This window comes from Grampus griseus (assembly GCF_964374135.1).
Source record: "Grampus griseus genome assembly, chromosome: 3".
Lineage (NCBI taxonomy): Eukaryota > Metazoa > Chordata > Mammalia > Artiodactyla > Delphinidae > Grampus > Grampus griseus.
Genome location: NC_139019.1, coordinates 167,849,446 through 167,866,675, shown reverse-complemented (window position 1 = coordinate 167,866,675; position 17,230 = coordinate 167,849,446). Strand labels below are relative to the sequence as shown.

Here is a 17,230-nt window from a genome sequence, read left to right as displayed (position 1 = left end):
CCCCATGGGCTGCTGGCAGGATGGGTCTGTGCAAGTCCAAGCTGCCCCAAATGGGCAGGCCCCCGAGGCCCCAGGAGAAGGGTAATATCGCGGGGGTGGCTGGCTTACTGGGGGGAAGGGAAGGAGACTGTGTAGGGCAGGAAAATACAGGTACCCCACCCCCCCAAGTCCACCCCCCCACGCCCCTCCTCCCCCACCGTGGTAGTCACAGAACTGCGCATGCTCAGGGTCAGTCATTCAGCGATCCAGTTTAGCGGTTGCTGTGCAGGGTTCTGGGCAGTCCACGGTGAATGTGGCAAACCAGCTCCCTGTCCTCTTGGATATTACAGTGTGGTGGAGACAGTCTCCGAAAATGCTATCTACAACCCAGGAGGAACAGGGCTGCCACAGGGAAAGAGCAGGTGGCTCTGAGGGCTCAGGGAAGAGGGAAGGTTTAAACTAGGAGTTGGCTAAGAAAAAGGGGAGGGAAGCAAGACAACAAAACTGCATCATAGACTACAGCACTCCATAGATGTGTCTGATAGTTACGGACATTCATCTATTCCTCATCCACTACGATATGTCAGAAACCATGCCAACTACTAGAAATATAGGGACGAGAAAGACAGATAGACCCTGTCCTCATGGAGTACAGAGTCTGGCTGGGGAGACAAGAACAAGTAAACAGGCAGAGTCATTACTGATCGTGGCCATTGCTGGAGGGAATGGGATTCTAAGACTGGGAATGAGGGACTTCCCTGGTGGCGCAGTGGTTAAGAATCTGCCTGCCAATGCAAGGGACACAGGTTCGTGCCCTGGTCCGGGAAGATCCCACATGCTGTGGATCAACTAAGCCCGTGCGCCACAGCTACTGAGGCTGCGCTCTGGAGCCCGCGAGCCACAACTACTGAGCCCGCGTTCCTAGAGCCCATGCTCCACAACAAAGAGTAGCCACCACAATGAGAAGCCCGCGCACCGCAACAAAGAGTAGCCACCCCTCTCTGCAACTAGAGAAAGCCTGTGCACAGCAACAAAGACCCAGCGTAGCCAAAAATAAATAAATAAATTTATTAAAAAAGACTGGGAATGATGGAGTGGGAGGCTCTTTGGGCAGAGCTTAGAGAAGACCTGATGGGTGAGCTGTGTCCTGAAGGGAACTAGGGTAGGGAATTCCAGGGGTGGGGAGCGGGTGAGCGGGGGTGGGTACGACAGCAGCAGGGTGATGAGTTCAAGGGACAGCCAATTCCACTGGGCTGGAATGCAGTAAAAGTAGACGGGGAAACGGGTGAGACGGGAGGGATGGTCAAGTCCCTGCCCCTCTCTGAGCCTCAGTTTCCTCAGCTGTAAAATGGGATGATGGGGCCGTTGTGACGCTTCAAGGATATGCTGCGTGCAAAGGGCCTGGACTGCTTGGGTTCCCATCCTCATCCACACAACCCGCAGCAGCACTAATGTGCGCCATGCCTGGATATACCACTGGGCGTGGACCCACACCCCCAGATGCCACCCTAGGGCAGAAGTAGTTCTGCCAGCAGACCTGTGTCCGGTGTCACCAAGTACACACACTGAGCTGTGGACACAGTCACCGTGGTGCCCGCTCGCTGGCCCCTACAGGCACCAACCCCTCTCCCTCCTTCCTGCCTGGGCACTGCAGACATCCTCAAGTCCTCCCTGATCATCTTCGTGATGGGCGGCCCAGGCTGCGGCAAAGAGACACATGGCGAACAAGTACGGCTTCTGCCACATGGGGCTGGGCCAGCTGCTGTGGCAGAAGGCCCAACAAGGCACCCGGCAGGGCCCGAAGATTCATGACGTCATGCTGCAGGGGCTCCTGGTGCCCACAGTGAGAGGTCCCGGGTGCGGGGGCAGAGGGATGAAGGGCATACATCGGGAGGAGCTTCCCGGGAAGGCCCTGTGGAAGCCAAGGGGCCTCAAAGTCTGGGGCCACTGGCTGCTGCTTTGCTGCCCTGAGCCTCTGTGTCCTCAACTGTAAAATGTGAGAGCAGCTGGACCCCCAGCAGAAGGCTGGGGTGTGGGTCAGGTGATGTCGTTCCTATAAAGCGCTTGGCAGAGTTCCTGGCCCTTAAGAAATGCTCAGTAAACTTAGCTAGTATTTATTCCCTTTGTGACCCCGGGCCTGTATGTCAGTGGCCCCTTCTGCCCCCGATTCCTCACTGTAAGATGGAGGTCACCCCAGTTCCTCTTGACAGTGATGAGCAAACGAGCCCAGCAAGCCTGGCGTGTGGCAGACACCCGCCCAGAGGACCGTGGCCGAGCCCCGTTCTCAGAAGTGCTTCCAGGGCTTCCCTGGTGGCGCAGTGGTTAAGAATCCGCCTGCCAATGCACGGGACACGGGTTCAAGCCCTGGTCCGGGAAGATCCCACATGCTGCAGAGCAGCTAAGCCCGTGCGCCACAACTACTGAGCCTGTGCTTAAGGGCCAGCGAGCCACAACTACTGAAGCCCGCACGCCTAGAGCCCGTGCTCCGCAACAAGAGAAGCCACCGCAATGAGAAGCCCGCGCACCACAACGAAGAGTAGCCCCCGCTCCCCGCAACTAGAGAAAGCCTGCGCACAGCAACGAAGACCCAACACAGCCAAAAATAAATAAAAATTTAAAAAAAAAGTGCTTCCAGAGACCCCAGCAGTGGGTGTTCCCCCAAATACACCAGAACTTGCCAAGGTGACCTTGCAGGTGAGGGGCCCTGAGCCCCGAATGCAGCCTCCCCTTCCCTCCCCAGGGTGTCATATCCTTGATATGATCAGTGACCACATGCTGTCCTGCCTGGACAGCCGGGGCTTCCTCATTGACGGCTTCCCCCGGGAGCTGAGGCAAGCCAAGGAGTTTGAGCACATTGTGAGTGACCCCAACACCTGCGAGGGTGCGAAGCCGGGTCTCCTCCCCACCTTGGATGGAGATCTGAAGGGGCAAGACCCCGGGGGAGAGGAGTTGTTGACAGGGAAATGGAGTTTTGCGTTATCTAGGGGACAGTGAGGAGATTGTTGGAAGCATCTAGAACCCGGGTGAAGAGCTGGTGAGTTCTCCGAGGGTGGGGACAAAGTCATTTTGTTTGGTTTGGGTTTGGTGTTTTTGGCTGCACCGCACAGCATGCGGGATCTTAGTTCCCCAACCAGGGATCGAACTTGTGCCCCCTGCAGTGGAAGCGCAGAGTCCTAACCACTGGACCGCCGGGGAAGTCGTGGACAAAGTCATTTTAACATCTCCCCGCACGGTCCCTGGCGCCCGGTAAACAAACTATTTGCCCACTGAGTGGCAGGTGGATTTAGCATCATTTCTGAGCCGTAAAGATGGAATGTAACTCTCCGTTCATCTATTTATTTAACCTCCTGTGCCCGAAATAGTTCTTGAGGACAAGCTAAGTCCTCTGGACTTCACCAGACACATGGGGTCCCTGCTGTTAGGATGCAGCAGACAGGGACCAGCAACACGTTCCGTACAAAACACATTTCTGGTAGCGGTAAGTGCAGCGAAGAACAGGACACAGAATGGCATCTGGAGACGTGCGAGTGGGCTACTTCAGTTTGGGGGGTCCAGGGGGGACCCCTGTGCAGAGCTGAGCGGTGGAGCCAGCCAGACGCGCAAGACCAACATCATGAAAAGTCATCCATCCGGACACCTGAGTAGGAAGAGAGAAACTGCGGCAGGCTGGGGGCCTCCGGGCTTTCCTGGGACTTGCTGGACGCCAGCAGAAACACATTCAGGCACGGGGGAGGGAATCAGACAAAGGTCGTGGCGTAGCGGGGCGCCGACAGGGGCTGGGAGGGGCCGTCGGTGGGGCCCCGCCCTCTGTGCGCACCTCCACTAAAGCAATTCTGTCGGGCTCCCTGGGACGAAGGTAAACGGCAAATACTGGGCTCCCTCTCCTGGTCTGGGAGCCGGGCGGGCAAAGACCAGGCTAATGACTGGCTCAGCGCCAGGCCAGCGCCTGGCCTAAAGTAGGCACCCGGTCACCCATGCCAGCTGGATGGGCTCCCCAAGTGGCTGCAAAGCATCAGGGCAGAGGCTACAAACTCCTGGCCCTCGGGCCCCATGGAATCCACCGATATGTTCAGTTTGGACTCTTCGGCGTTTGACACTTTTTTTGTTTTAAATTTCAAAAATCCAGAGATGCCACATCAAAACTCCCAGCTTCTGTTGAAAAACATCTGACTTGGCAACACAGGGGCCTGCACATCCCCATGGCAACAGCAGTGTGAACTCCTCCAGAGCTTTTTACCAGCCCGGAGCTGGTCTCGACCCTCTGCACAGATGAACTCTGATCTTCTGGAACGTTCCAGGCGCCCGCACAGTCAGCACCCTGCTTTTTTCACTGAGGGATCCGGGAGCTTGCCCGGGTCACACCATTTAGGTGGCCAAGCCAGGATAGAGGCCACGATTTTCACCATGTGGACGGGATGTGCCCTCTGTGCCCCCCGCCATCCCCCCTATACCCACCCTCTCCCTCTCCTTCACAGAGGCCCATTTAGGGTCCTGCTTGCATGGTGGCTTCACACTAAGAGGAACAGGAGACATGGTTTTCTTTGGTAACTGTGTGGCTCTCAGAAGTGACAAAATGAAGATAAATGGGGCTCTGGCTTAAAAGAGTGTTTTTTGTTTTTTTTGGCCACTCTGTGCAGCTTATGGGATTTTAGTTCCCCAACCAGGGATCGAACCCGGGCCCTCAGCAGTGAAAGCGCAGTCTTAACCACTGGACCTCCAGGGAAGTCCCACACGATCATGGTTTGGCCACACTTACTTTATCGGTGCCAAACGTCAAGATTGCCAATTATGTGTTCTGAAGCCCATCCCGAATCCCATTATGAGCGTTTCCTCACCCAACAGCATCTCAGATGATTAATGTGAATCCCTTGAGACTACCCGATGCCCCCATCCACAGCTGCATTTCCCCCACAGCTGAAAAATGTCTCTTTGATTCCCAGCTGGTCAGAGTTATGAGTAAAACGAGGTCCTCACCGGGCGTCTCCTACTCCAAGGAGGACAGTCCTCCCTCCCTGCTTCCCTCCTGCCCTTGACTCGTTGAAGACTCTGGGTCATTTGTCTTGTACAAACTCTCATCCTTGGGACTGTCCCACAGGCATTATTTGTCTCCTTCCATTCCTCATTGGCGCTGTACACTGAAAGTTAACGACAGGCGTTCTTACAATAGATTCAGGTTCCATCCATTTTGTGCTTTTTTTTTTATACAGCAGGTTCTTATTAGTTATCTATTTTATACATATTAGTGTATATACGTCAATCCCATGTGCTTTTCTTTTTAATCCATGAATATTCTAGTATATATTTCCTAAAAGATAAAGACTTTTGTAAAATGGTATCACGCTTCTGTTATTACACCTTAATATCCTTCGTGTCATCAAATAACCAATCATTATGCAAATTCCCGTGAACACCTCAAAATCTTTTTCTTTTCACATCTTGTTTTAATCGGGATTTAAGTAAGGTTGGCCCACTGCGATGGGTTGCTTTGTCTCTGTCCTTTTCATCTACAGGCAGACCTCAGTTTGATGCTCTTTGCTTTATTACATTTTTTCACAGATCGAAGGTCTGTGGCAACCCTGCGTTGGGCAAGTCTATCGGCACCATTTTCACAACAACTTTTGCTCAGTTCGTATCTCTGTGTCACGTTTTGGTAATTCTCGCAATATTTCAAACTTTTTCATTATGATTATATTTGTTACGATGAGCTGTGATCAGTGATCTTTGATGTTACTATTGTAGTAATTGCTTTGAGGTGCCGTGAACTGCACCCATATAAGACGGCGAACTTAATCAATGAACATTGTGTGTGTTCTGACTGCTCCACTGACCGGCTGTTCCCCCATCCCTCTCCCTCTCCTCTGGCCTCCCTATTCCCTGAGACACAACAGTATTGAAATCAGATCGGTTAGTAACCTTACAATGGCCTCCAAGTGTTCAAGTGAAGGGAAGAGTTGTATGTCCTTTACTTTAAATCAAAAGCTAGAAATGATGAAGCTTAGGGAGGAAGGCATGTCAAAGGCTGAGATAAGCTGAAAGCTGGGCCTCTCGTGCCGAACAGTTAGCCAAGTTGTGAAAAGAACAAGTCCTTGAAGGAGGTTAAGAATGCTACTCCAGTGAATACGTGAATGATACGAAGGTGAAACAGCCTCATTGCTAATATGGAGGAAGTTTTCGTGGTCTGGATAGAAGATCAAACCAGCCAGAACATTCCGTTAAGTCAAAGCCTCATCCAGCGCAAGGCCCTAACTCTCTTCAGTCCTTTGAAGGCTGAGAGAGGTGAGGAAGCTGCAGAAGAAAAGTGTGAGGCCAGCCGAGCTGTGTTCATGAGGTTTAAGGAAAGAAGCCGTTTCCATGACATCAAAGTGCAAGGGGAAGCAGCAAGTGCTGGTGTAGAAGCTGCAGCAAGTTCTCCAGGAGATCTAGTTAAGACCATTCAGGAAGGTGGCTACACTAAGCAGATGTTCAGTGTGGGTAAAACAGCCTTCTATTATTGGAAGAAGATGTCATCTAGGACTTCCATAGCTAGACAGGCGAGGTCAATGCCTGGCTTCCAAGCTTCAAAGGTCAGGCTGGCTCTCTTGTTAGGGATGTCAGCTAACAAGATGCAGCTGGTGACTTTCAGTGGAAGCCAATGCTCATTTACCATTCCCCAAATCCTAGGGCCCTTTAGAATTATGCCCAATCTACTCTACCTGTGCTCTGTAAATAGAACAACAAAGCCTGGATGACAGCACATCTGCTGACAACATGGTTTACTGAGTATTTTAAGCCCACTGTTGAGACCTACTGCTGAGAAAAAAAGGTTCCTTTCAAAATATTACTGCTCATTGACAATACACCTGGTCACCCAAGAGCTCTGATGGCGATGGTCAAGGAGATTCCTGTTGTTTCCATGCCTGCTAACATAACATCCATTTTGCAGCCCATGGATCAAGGAATCATTTCAACTTTCAAGTCTCATTCTTTAAGAAATACATTTTGTAAGGCTATAGCTGCCATAGATAGTGATTCCTCTGAAGTCAGTTGGAAACATTCTGGAAAGGATTCACCATTCTAGTGCCATTAAGAACATTCATGAGGACTTCCCTGGTGGTCCAGTGGTTAAGACTCCGTGCTTCCACTGCAGGGGGCATGGGTTCGATCCGCGGTTGGGGAAGTTCCACATACCTCAAGACACAGCCAAAAAAGAAAAGAAAAGAAAAGAAAATTCATGATTTGTGGGAAGAGGTCAAATATCAACACTAACAGGAATTTGGGAGAAGTTGATTCCAACCCTCATGGATGACTTTGAGGGGTTCAAAACTTCAGTGGAGGAAGTCACTGCAGATGCTGTGGAAACAGCAAGAGAACTAGAATTAGAAGTGGAGTCTGAAGATGGGACAACTGCTGAAATCTCAGGATAAAACTTTCACAGGTGAGGAGTTGCTTCTTATGGATGAGCAAAGAGAGTGGTTTCTGGAGATGGAAGCTACCCCTGGTGAAGGCGCTGTGACGATTGTTGCAATGACAACAAAGAATTTAGGATATGACAGAAACTTAGTTGATAAAGCAGCGGCAGGGTTTGAGGGGATTGACTTCAGTTTTGAAAGAAGTTCTGCTGCAGGTAAAATGCTATCAAATAGCACAGCACGCTACAGAGAAATGGTTCATAAAAGGAAGGGTCAGGGGCTTCCCTGGTGGCGCAGTGGTTGGGAGTCTGCCTGCCGATGCAGGGGACCCGGGTTCGTGCCCCGGTCCGGGAAGATCCCACATGCCGCGGAGCGGCTGGGCCCGTGAGCCATGGCCGCTGAGCCTGCGCGTCCGGAGCCTGTTGCTCCGCAATGGGAGAGGCCACAATAGTGAGAGGCCCGCGTACCGCAAAAAAAAAGGAAGAGTCAATTGATGCAGCAGAGTTCACTGTTGTCTTATTTTAAGAAATCGCGGCAGCCACCCCAGCCGTCAGCAACCATCACCCTGATCAGTCAGCAGCCATAGAGGCCAGACCCTCCACCAGCAAAAAGATTACGACTCGCTGAAGGCGCAATGATTAGCATTTTTTAGCAAGAACGTATTTTTAAATGAAGGTATGTACATTTTTAAAAGACATGATGCTATGGCACACCTAACAGACTACAGCGTAGTGTAAACGTGCTTTATACTCCTTCCATCCCTCTTATTTTTTTAAACTTATTTTCAAAAATATTGATTAATAGACTACAGTGTAGCGTAAACGTGCTTTATGCTCCTTCCATCTCTATTTTTAAAACCTATTTTCAAAAATAAATTTTATTTATTTGTTTGTTTGGCTGTGTCAGGTCTTAGCTGCAGCATGTGGGATCTTTTTCTTTAGTTGTGGCAGGCGTGCAGGATCTAGTTCCCTGACCAGGGTTGGAAGCTGGGTCCCCTGCAATGGGAGCGTGGAATCTCAACCGCTGGACCACCAGGGAAGTCCCGTCTCTTTTTATTTATTGAAGAAACCTAGTCTTTGGTTCTCTTTATTTTACACAGCAGGGATTTTGCTGATTGCAGAGTGTTTTTTGTTTTCTTATCATGCTCCCCTCTCCTCTATGTGGCCTGTGAATTGGTAGCATGTCTAGAGTCTGGCTCGGAACTTAGATTCCATTTCTTCAAGTGCGCTTCATAGGTGGTGATGTGAACTCCTATCGGATAGCACACAATGTTTAGTTGTCTCTTTGCCATAGTTGGTTTTTTTCCATGTGTTTCAATGTGTTATTTAAGAGGACCCAGGTGTTTGAATGTTCACCAGGGCCCAGGCAGTGAACTTGGGAAAGTGGGGAAAACAGAATGCGTGTTGTGCTTGCAGTTCTTTTCTGTCCAATTCAGTGTGAGTTTGGTGTAGAGCACTGTGGTTCAATACCTTGCTTGTACTGCATCATTCAGGAAGGAGGCTCCTTCATGCCCGGTTGCCCTGCTCTTAGTAAGTGATCTGTTATGGGCTGAACTGTGTCCCCCGCCCCCAAATCCATATGTTGAGGCCCTAACTCCCAGGACCGCAGAATGTGACTGGATTTGGAGATGGGTCTTTAAAGAGGTGATTACATTAAAAGGTCCTCAAGATCAGTTCTAACCCAATATGACTGGTGTCCTTATAAGAAGAGGAGATTAGGACACAGACAAAGGAGTGACTGTGTGAGGACACAGGGAGAAAACGGCCATCTACAAGCCAAGGAGAGGCAGCCGGAGGAATCCACCCTGCCAGCACCTCCATCTCAGATGTCCAATCTCCAGGACTGTGAGGACATGGAATTTCTGTGGTTGGAGTCACCTGGTCTCTGGTCCTTGGTGTGGCAGCCCTCACAAACTGATACAGGGTCAGCTAGGCACTGCTGTAACATGTCCTGTCGGCCTCTTATCTTACAGTTTCATTCGTTGTTGGCATCAATTAATTCATATTCTGAATCAATTCGAAAGCTGTACGTTTCTCTTTTAGTCATTTTCCCCCCACACCAATTAGCTGGAATTCTTCCCTAAAGAAGAAATGTCCTTCCTCAACCAGGGCTGTCTGGTTATCCTGAAATATAGTTCCTACCAGACAGGTGGGATACATGCTTATCTTCTCCCCTGCCAGGGCCCATTTTCAGACTGAGGTTGGGTGTACTACTCATTTCCGATGGTGACCGTGAGGTTCGTTATTTGGTCTTCCTTGGTTTTGTTCTCTCTCATCCTTACCAACTCAAGCATCTCTGTGTATTTAAAGTGCTTCAATTAGTCTTGTAAAAAATTTTTTATTGACGTATAGTTGATTTAAAATGTTGTGTTAGTTTCAGGTGTACAGCAAAGTGATTCAGTTATACCCATACATATATTCATTTTTTTTCAGGTTCTTGTCTCATATAGATTATCACAGAATATTGAGTAGAGTTCCCCGTGCTACTCGGTAGGTGCTTGTTGGTTATCTGTCTCATATATAGTAGTGTGTGTGTGTTCATCCCAAGCTCCTGATTTATCCCTCCCTGCCACATTTCCTCTTTGGTACCGTAAGTTTGTTTTCGACATCTGTAAGTCTGTTTCTGTTTTGTAAGCAAGTTCATTTGTGTCATTTTAAAAAAATTAGATTCCACATATGAGTGGTATCATATATTTGTCTTTCTCTGTCTTACTTATTTCACTTCGTATGATAATCTCTAGATCCATCCATGTTGCTGCAAATGGCATTATTTTGTTCTTTTTTATGGCTGAGTAATATTCTATTGTGTATATATATAGGTACCACATTGTCTTTTTTTTTTTTTTTGCGGTACGCAGGGCTCTCACTGTTGTGGCCTCTCCCGTTGCGGAGCACAGGCTCCGGACGCGCAGGCTCAGTGGCCATGGCTCATGGGCCTAGCTGCTCCGCGGCATGTGGGATTTTCCAGGACCGGGGCACGAACCCGTGTCCCCTGCCTCAGCAGGCAGACTCTCAACCACTGCGCCACCAGGGAAGCCCCACATTTTCTTCATCTATTCCTCTGTTGATGGACACTTAGGTTGCTTCCATGTCTTGGTTGCTATGTAACAGTCCTGCTATGAACACTGGGGTGCATGTATCTTTTCGAATTACGGTTTTCTCCAGATATATGCCCAGGAGTGGGATTGCTAGATCATATGGTAACTCTATTTTTAGTTTTTTAAGGAACATCCATACTGTTTTCCATACCGGCTGCACCAATTTACATTCCCACCAATGGTGTAGGAGGGTTCATTTTTCTCCATACCTTCTCTAGCATTTATTGTTTGTAGTCTTTTTTTTTTTTAATGTATTAAGCCCTTTAAAAAAATATATTTATTTATTTTTGGCTGTGTTGGGTCTTCTTTTCTGTGCGAGGGCTTTCTCTAGTTGCGGCAAGCAGGGGCCACTCTTCATCGCGGTGTGCAGGCCTCTCACTATCGCGGCCTCTCTTGTTGCCGAGCACAGGCTCCAGACGCGCAGGCTCAGTAGTTGTGGCTCACAGGCCCAGCTGCTCCGCGGCATGTGGGATCTTCCCAGACCAGGGCTCGAACCCATGTCCCCTGATTTGGCAGGCATATTCTCAACCACTGCGCCACCAGGAAAGCCCCATGTAGTCTTTCTGATGATGGCAATAATCAGTCTTTTTTTGTAATAGATTTATTTATTGATTGATTGATTGATTGCTGCGTTGGGTCTTCATTGCTGCACCCAGGCTTTCTCTAGTTGTGGTGAGCGGGGGATACTCTTCGTTGCGGTACACGGGCTTCTCATTTCAGTGGCTTCTCTTGTTGTGGAGCACAGGCTCTAGACACGTGGGCTTCAGCAGTTGTGGCACGCGGGCTTAGCAGTTGTGGCTCATGGGCTCTAGAGCGCAGGCTCAGTAGTTGTGGCGCATGGCTTAGTTGCTCCGTGGCATGTGGGAGCTTCCTGGACCAGGGCTCGAACCCGTGTCCTCTGCATTGGCAGGCAGATTCTTAACCACTGTGCCATCAGGGAAGCCCCAGTCTTTTTTGTTGTTGCTCAAGCTGTCCCATCTCTGGCCAAAAGTAGCCCTCTCACATTGCATAGCATCCTCTGGACACAGCCCCATTTCACACTCACCCTCTTGCTTTCTTACTGCACAAGACTTCACACCCGCCCCCCGCCCCTTCACATTTCCGGTCCAGCTCTGGAATCGGCCATTTCTCCATGAAGGCCCTTTTTCAGTGGTGTCCCATCTGGGTGCCAGGGGTACTCATTGCTGCCGGGTGGTCATCATTTCCAGGCCTTTCCAGTGGACAGAGCTAGGAAACACAGACTTTTGAAAGGCAAAAAAAATCACAAGTTCTACTGTTATTTCCAGCTCACACTTAATGTCACAGTGTTTTACTTCTCTTTTCCCTAAAAAATCTGGTTCCTAAAACCACTGACATTGTCATTTGCATTATTCCATTAGATGCAAAATAGTTTCCAAATAACATACCAATTTTAACTACTGAGAATAAAACTACCAAAGGAAGATCTGTTTGCAGCTCTGGTTTTCCTTTACAATAGATCTCACTGTGGACATACCACAAGAACACTGGGTCCCTTGAGATAATTATTTTCTGTGTGTAGTTGCAGCGTGACATTGACACATGGGTTCGTTCATTTCACCTTGGCTTTCGATGTTTAGGGATTGCTTTTTTTAAATTAATTAATTAATTTTGGCTATGTTGGGTCTTCGTTGCTGCACGTGGCCTTTCTCTAGTAGTGGTGAGCGGGGGGCTACTCTTTGTTGCGGTGTGCATGCTTCTCATTGTGGTGGCTTCTCTTGTTGCAGAGCACTGGCTATAGGTGCGCGGGCTTCAGTAGTTGCAGCACGCAGGCTCAGTAGCTGTGGCGCACAGGCTTAGTTGCTCCACGGCAATGTGGGATCTTCCTGGAGCAGGGATCGAACCCATGTACCCTGCACTGGCAGGTGAATTCTTAAACACTGCGCCACCAGGGAAGTCCCGGGGATTGCTTTTTTAAATTAAAAATTTGAATTTGCACCACATGTAATGATTCCAAAGTCAAAGTCACATAAAAAGGTAGATCCACCCCCACCCCAAACTGTGCTCTCCTTTCCCTGCAGGCAACCGTTTTAATTTTTGGATTGTCCTTCTTGCAAATATAAACCGTGTGCGTGCTTGTGTGTCCCTCTGCACACAGAAAGTAGCATTCCACATATAGCAGGCTTCCTTTTTTTAATGTTCAGATATACCCTGAAGATGTCACATCAGTGTCAAGAAGTCCTCCTCTTCCTTGCCCCATTTTACAACCAGAATTCCGCTGTGTGGCAGCGCCACTGTTTACTGCTCTGACGGCCCACAGACAGCAAGCCGTTCACAATCTTTTCCCACTACCAACGATGCCCCCACTCAATCACCTTCATGTAGCGCTTATTTTTGCTAGCGTCTTTAGGATGGGTTCTCAGGAGTGGAATTGTGGGGTTAAAGAGAAATGTGTCGATGATTTTGATTGATGGCATCACTCTCCTCTTTGTTCCGCATTGCCACTAGCCATTTGTCAACCTGCTTAGGTGTGAAATGGTATTTCGGTGGTTTTAAATGGGCATTTCTCTTATGATGAATGAGGTTGGGCATCTTTTCCAAAGTTCTAGGGCCATTTTCACTTCTTCTTTGGTGCAGTCTTTACATCTTTTGCTCCCCCTTTTTCCCCCCTAGTGGACTGTTGGTCTTTTTCTTCTTGATTTTTAGGAACTCTTTGTATATTAGCTGTTTGTGATATGGTTTGCAAATCTTCCCCCCAGTCCAGTTTGTCAATTATTTTTTGACCTTGATTTATTGTGCCTTTTTTTTTTTTTTCTTTTTTGCCACATGGCACAGCTTGTGAGATCTTAGTTCTCTGACCAGGGATTTAACCCAGGGCCATGGCAGTGAAAGCTCTGAGTCCTAACCTCTGGACTGCCAGGGAACTCCCTATTGTGCCTCTTTCACATGCAGAAATTATTTTTAAAACTTTCATCCAACTTATCAATATTTTCTGTTATTTCTCCTGAGTTTTGAGACATCATGGTTGTTGTTTTTCTCAATCCCAAGTTATAAGGTAATTAATTCATCCATGGTTTCTTTAGTACTTGTATAGTTTTATTTCTTACATTTATGTCTGTGATCCATTGGAACACATCCTAGTTGGGGAAATTTGGTAAGGATTCCAAATGGTGAATACAGTTGTCCCCACACCATTTATTTAAAAGTCTGTCCTTTCTCCATTGACTTGAGGTGGCACCCCAGCCACATACCAACTTTCCATATTCACCCGAGTCTGGACTTGCCATTCTGTTCCAGGGGTCTGTCTGTCCACCTGGGCACTGGTTTAAGGATGGCGGCTTTACCATGTTTTGATATCTGGTAGGTTGGATGCCCCCTTCCCCTCCCCACCTCAAAGAAAAGCCCATTGCTTTTCTTTGCCTTGTTTTTCCTGGATAGTCCTGCTTATTTTTGTAGATGAATGTTAGAATCAATCCATCTCCACTAAAAAAAAATCACATTTGGATCACATCAAGATTACAAACTCATTTAGAAACATCCTGACTGCTTTGTAACCTCGAGTCTTCCTACCCAAGAACATGTATCTCTTCCTTTTGTTCCAGTCTCCTTTTGAGTCACTTAGGAATATTTTACCTAAGTTTTCCTTAAAGATCTTCCTTTAAAGGCAGTGCACAGTTTTGGGAAAAGTTTTGCCTGAGTGTTTTATATATATATATATATTTTTGTTGCTTGTAATGTTACTGTAAACGGGGCCTTCTTTCTTATTTCTAACTGGTGATTTTCATATACGTGTAGGCTTCTGTATGTTAATACTACATCCGGTTACTTTATCAAATTCTCTGAAGTCTGTACTAGTTTGTTGATTTTCGTGAGTTTTCCAGAAATAGAATCACACCATCTGCAAACAGACATGATTTTATCTCCTCCTTTCCAATTCGGATTTCTCCCATTGTTTTCTTTTATCTCGTTGCTTTAGCTAATCCTCTCATATCTTACTAAGTCATAACGTCAAGAGTGAGCAATTATTTTTAAATTAATTAATTAATTAATTTTTGGCTGCACTGGGTCTTCATTGCTGCATGCAGGCTTTCTCTAGTTGCGGCGAGTGGGGGCTATTCTTCGTTGTGGTGCACGGGCTTCTTTTTGCGGTGGCTTCTCTTGTTGCGGAGCAGGGCTCTAGTTACGTGGGCTTCAGTAGTTGTGGCTCACAGGCTCTAGAGCACAGGCTCAGTAGTTGTGGTGCACGGGCTTAGTTGTTCCACAGCATGTGGGATCTTCCCAGACAAGGGCTCAAACCCATGTCCCCTGCATTGGCGGGTGGATTCTTAACCACTGTGCCGCCAGGCACATAAGAGTGGGCAATTTTATCTTATTCCCAACTTCAGCAGGAGAGCAAGTTTCCATGAAATAAGATGCTGGCTGAGGATATATTTACCAATTTCGAGTGTTGTGTTGTTTTTTTTTCAAATCACGAATGCGTGAATTTTGTCTTTTAAATTGTTCTTTCTGTGTTTCTGAGAATTCTCATATGACTTTTTCTTTACTTAAGATATTAACACAACTGTATCGAACCATCCTTGCTTTCCTGGAGTGAATCCCACTTGGTTGTGTTTTTGTTTTAAAGTGCTGACAGATTCTATTTTGCAAGGAAATTCTGGAGGAAGTAGGAGGAGATGGGGCTCACAGTGGGCGGCCTCGGAGACCCAGGGAGGTCTCCCTGCAGTGGGAGGCAGCGCAGTGGTGAGCTGGCAACTCTTGTACTTTCCCCAATGAAAGTGTCTAGGCAAGAGGAAGGCAAGGAGAAACTGCTTAAATCCATCTTAAAAGGGATATTTCAATCTAAATACCCATCGAGGAACCAGTTAAGTAAATCATAACACATCCACACAACAGCATACTATATAGTGATTAAAAAGGATCGGGAACTTCCTCGTGTGCCAATGGGCAACCACCTCCAGCTTACTAAGTGAATAAAATCAAGGGCAAATCAATGTCTTTACCATCTGTATGAAAAAGGAGGAAAAAGAACATCAGAACCAGATCTGCCTGGCAAGTGCGTAAAATACTTCCGGAAGGAGACGCAAGAAATAGAGAACTTGGTTGCTTCCAGGGAGGGTGAAACTGGGTGCCTGGGAACAGCAAGGAGACTCTTCGCCCTTTCCCAGTGGTGTTGTTTTGCCCTACCTGTCCAAAAAATAAACACATAAAAACTTGGAACTCCAAAAGTAAAACGGACCCAGGGGCCTGGTTATTCTTTACTGGGCCGCACCACCCTAGATTCCTATCTCTGGGGCGGGGGTGCACAGGGGGCCAGTGCGCCCTGCCTCTTCCTCACCCAGCCCCCTTCACGGGTGCCTAGGTGGGCCAGGCCCCCAACTTCGTCATCGTGTTTGACTGCTCCATGGAGACAATGGTCCGGAGAGCGCTGCACCGGGGCCAGGTGGAGTGCCGGGCCTCTGACTGCAAGTCGGCCATCTGCCAGCGCCTGGAGATGCATTACACCCTGTGTGAGCCCACCCTGGCCTTTTACCAGCAGAAGAACCTGCTCCGAAACTAAGTACTCCCTGCTTGCTGCTCACTCCCCTGGCCCTCCAGGGGAGCAAGTCCAGCTGAAACAGCACAGGGGTTATACTGCAGCCCTGAATCCCAGAACTCTGAGCCTCAGTTTCCCCAGCATGTACACTGGAGAGTTCCATTTCTTCCATTAGGCAGAATGGGTGCAGGCTGTGGCCTCCCAGGTATGACACGGAAGGTCTAAACAGAATGGCTCCAAAACTGCAAAATTAAATACATTTTAGAACCTATCTACACACACACACACACACACACACAAAACACGTTAAGATTAGGACAACTGGTCAACCACAGCTCAAATCAAAGCCAGCCATGTGTTTTCAAGGTAGAAAGCAGGGATATCTTAATCCTAAAGTGACCCATGCAACTCCTGTACTTTCACTGCTGTGAGGACAGAGAACTCTGGTGTCATTCCTGTTCCCCTCCCGCAACCAAAGGTAAGAGCAAGAGAGAAACTAGCCTCAACCACCAAGGATGGGATGGGAAGGGGGTGAGCTAGCCTGGCACAACCCTGGTCCTATGGCCTGTTCCCAGGGACAGCATCCCAGTTTGTGCCCAGCTGTTAGTAACGCATAGCCTTGCAAGGCAGCCCTCCTGACCATTTCCGTCTCCTCATCCACACGGCCCTGGGGTGCACCTCTGTCCTTTACCAGCAACTAAAAGGGGACTGCGAACCTGTCACCCCCTCCGTCAGGGGGTGGAGGGCAGTGACCCTGCGATACTCAGAACTGACCCCCCCTTTGCTCCCCTTCTCTAGATCTTGGCAGAAGCAGCTCCAGAAAACATTTTTGCCAAGTGCTGCTCTGTCATCAAGTCTACAGTGAGTCAGGAGAGGGCCGGGGGCTCCGACTTTCCCCTTGCCCCAGAGCTCAGAGAGGGTGCACTGGCCTGAGGTGAGACGCCCGGTGAGGGGAGCCTGGGGTTCCAATCTAAGCTGACTCCCCCACGTGACCCCAAATCGACAACCTCCCTCTTTCCTAGGCCCACTGCCCCACAGGTGGTCTGACTGGGGACCACCAAGGGGCACTCCTGCTAGGACAGGTCCCTAATTAATCTGGAAGGTCATGGGGGCCATGAGCAGCCCCACCTGGAGGCGGCAGCTGTTGCTGCTCCTGCTACTGAAGCCTGCGGGCCCAGACATCCAGATTCTGAGTGTGACTGCCGAGCTTCTCAGTGCTGGGATTTCAACCCTAAATCCCAGAGGAACACCCCAGGCAAACAGCATGCCTCCGCA

General features: G+C 48.7%; 1 pseudogene across 1 annotated transcript; it reads left to right on the top strand.

Annotated features, from left to right (window-relative positions):
- The first annotated feature begins 20 nt into the window (after positions 1 to 20).
- Positions 21 to 17,002, top strand: LOC309819978 (adenylate kinase isoenzyme 1-like; annotated as a pseudogene). The gene is made up of 6 exons: positions 21 to 81; positions 1,634 to 1,822; positions 2,720 to 2,835; positions 15,782 to 15,976; positions 16,754 to 16,816; positions 16,994 to 17,002. The product of its transcript is annotated as an adenylate kinase isoenzyme 1-like (transcript).
- Positions 17,003 to 17,230: the final 228 nt, after the last annotated feature.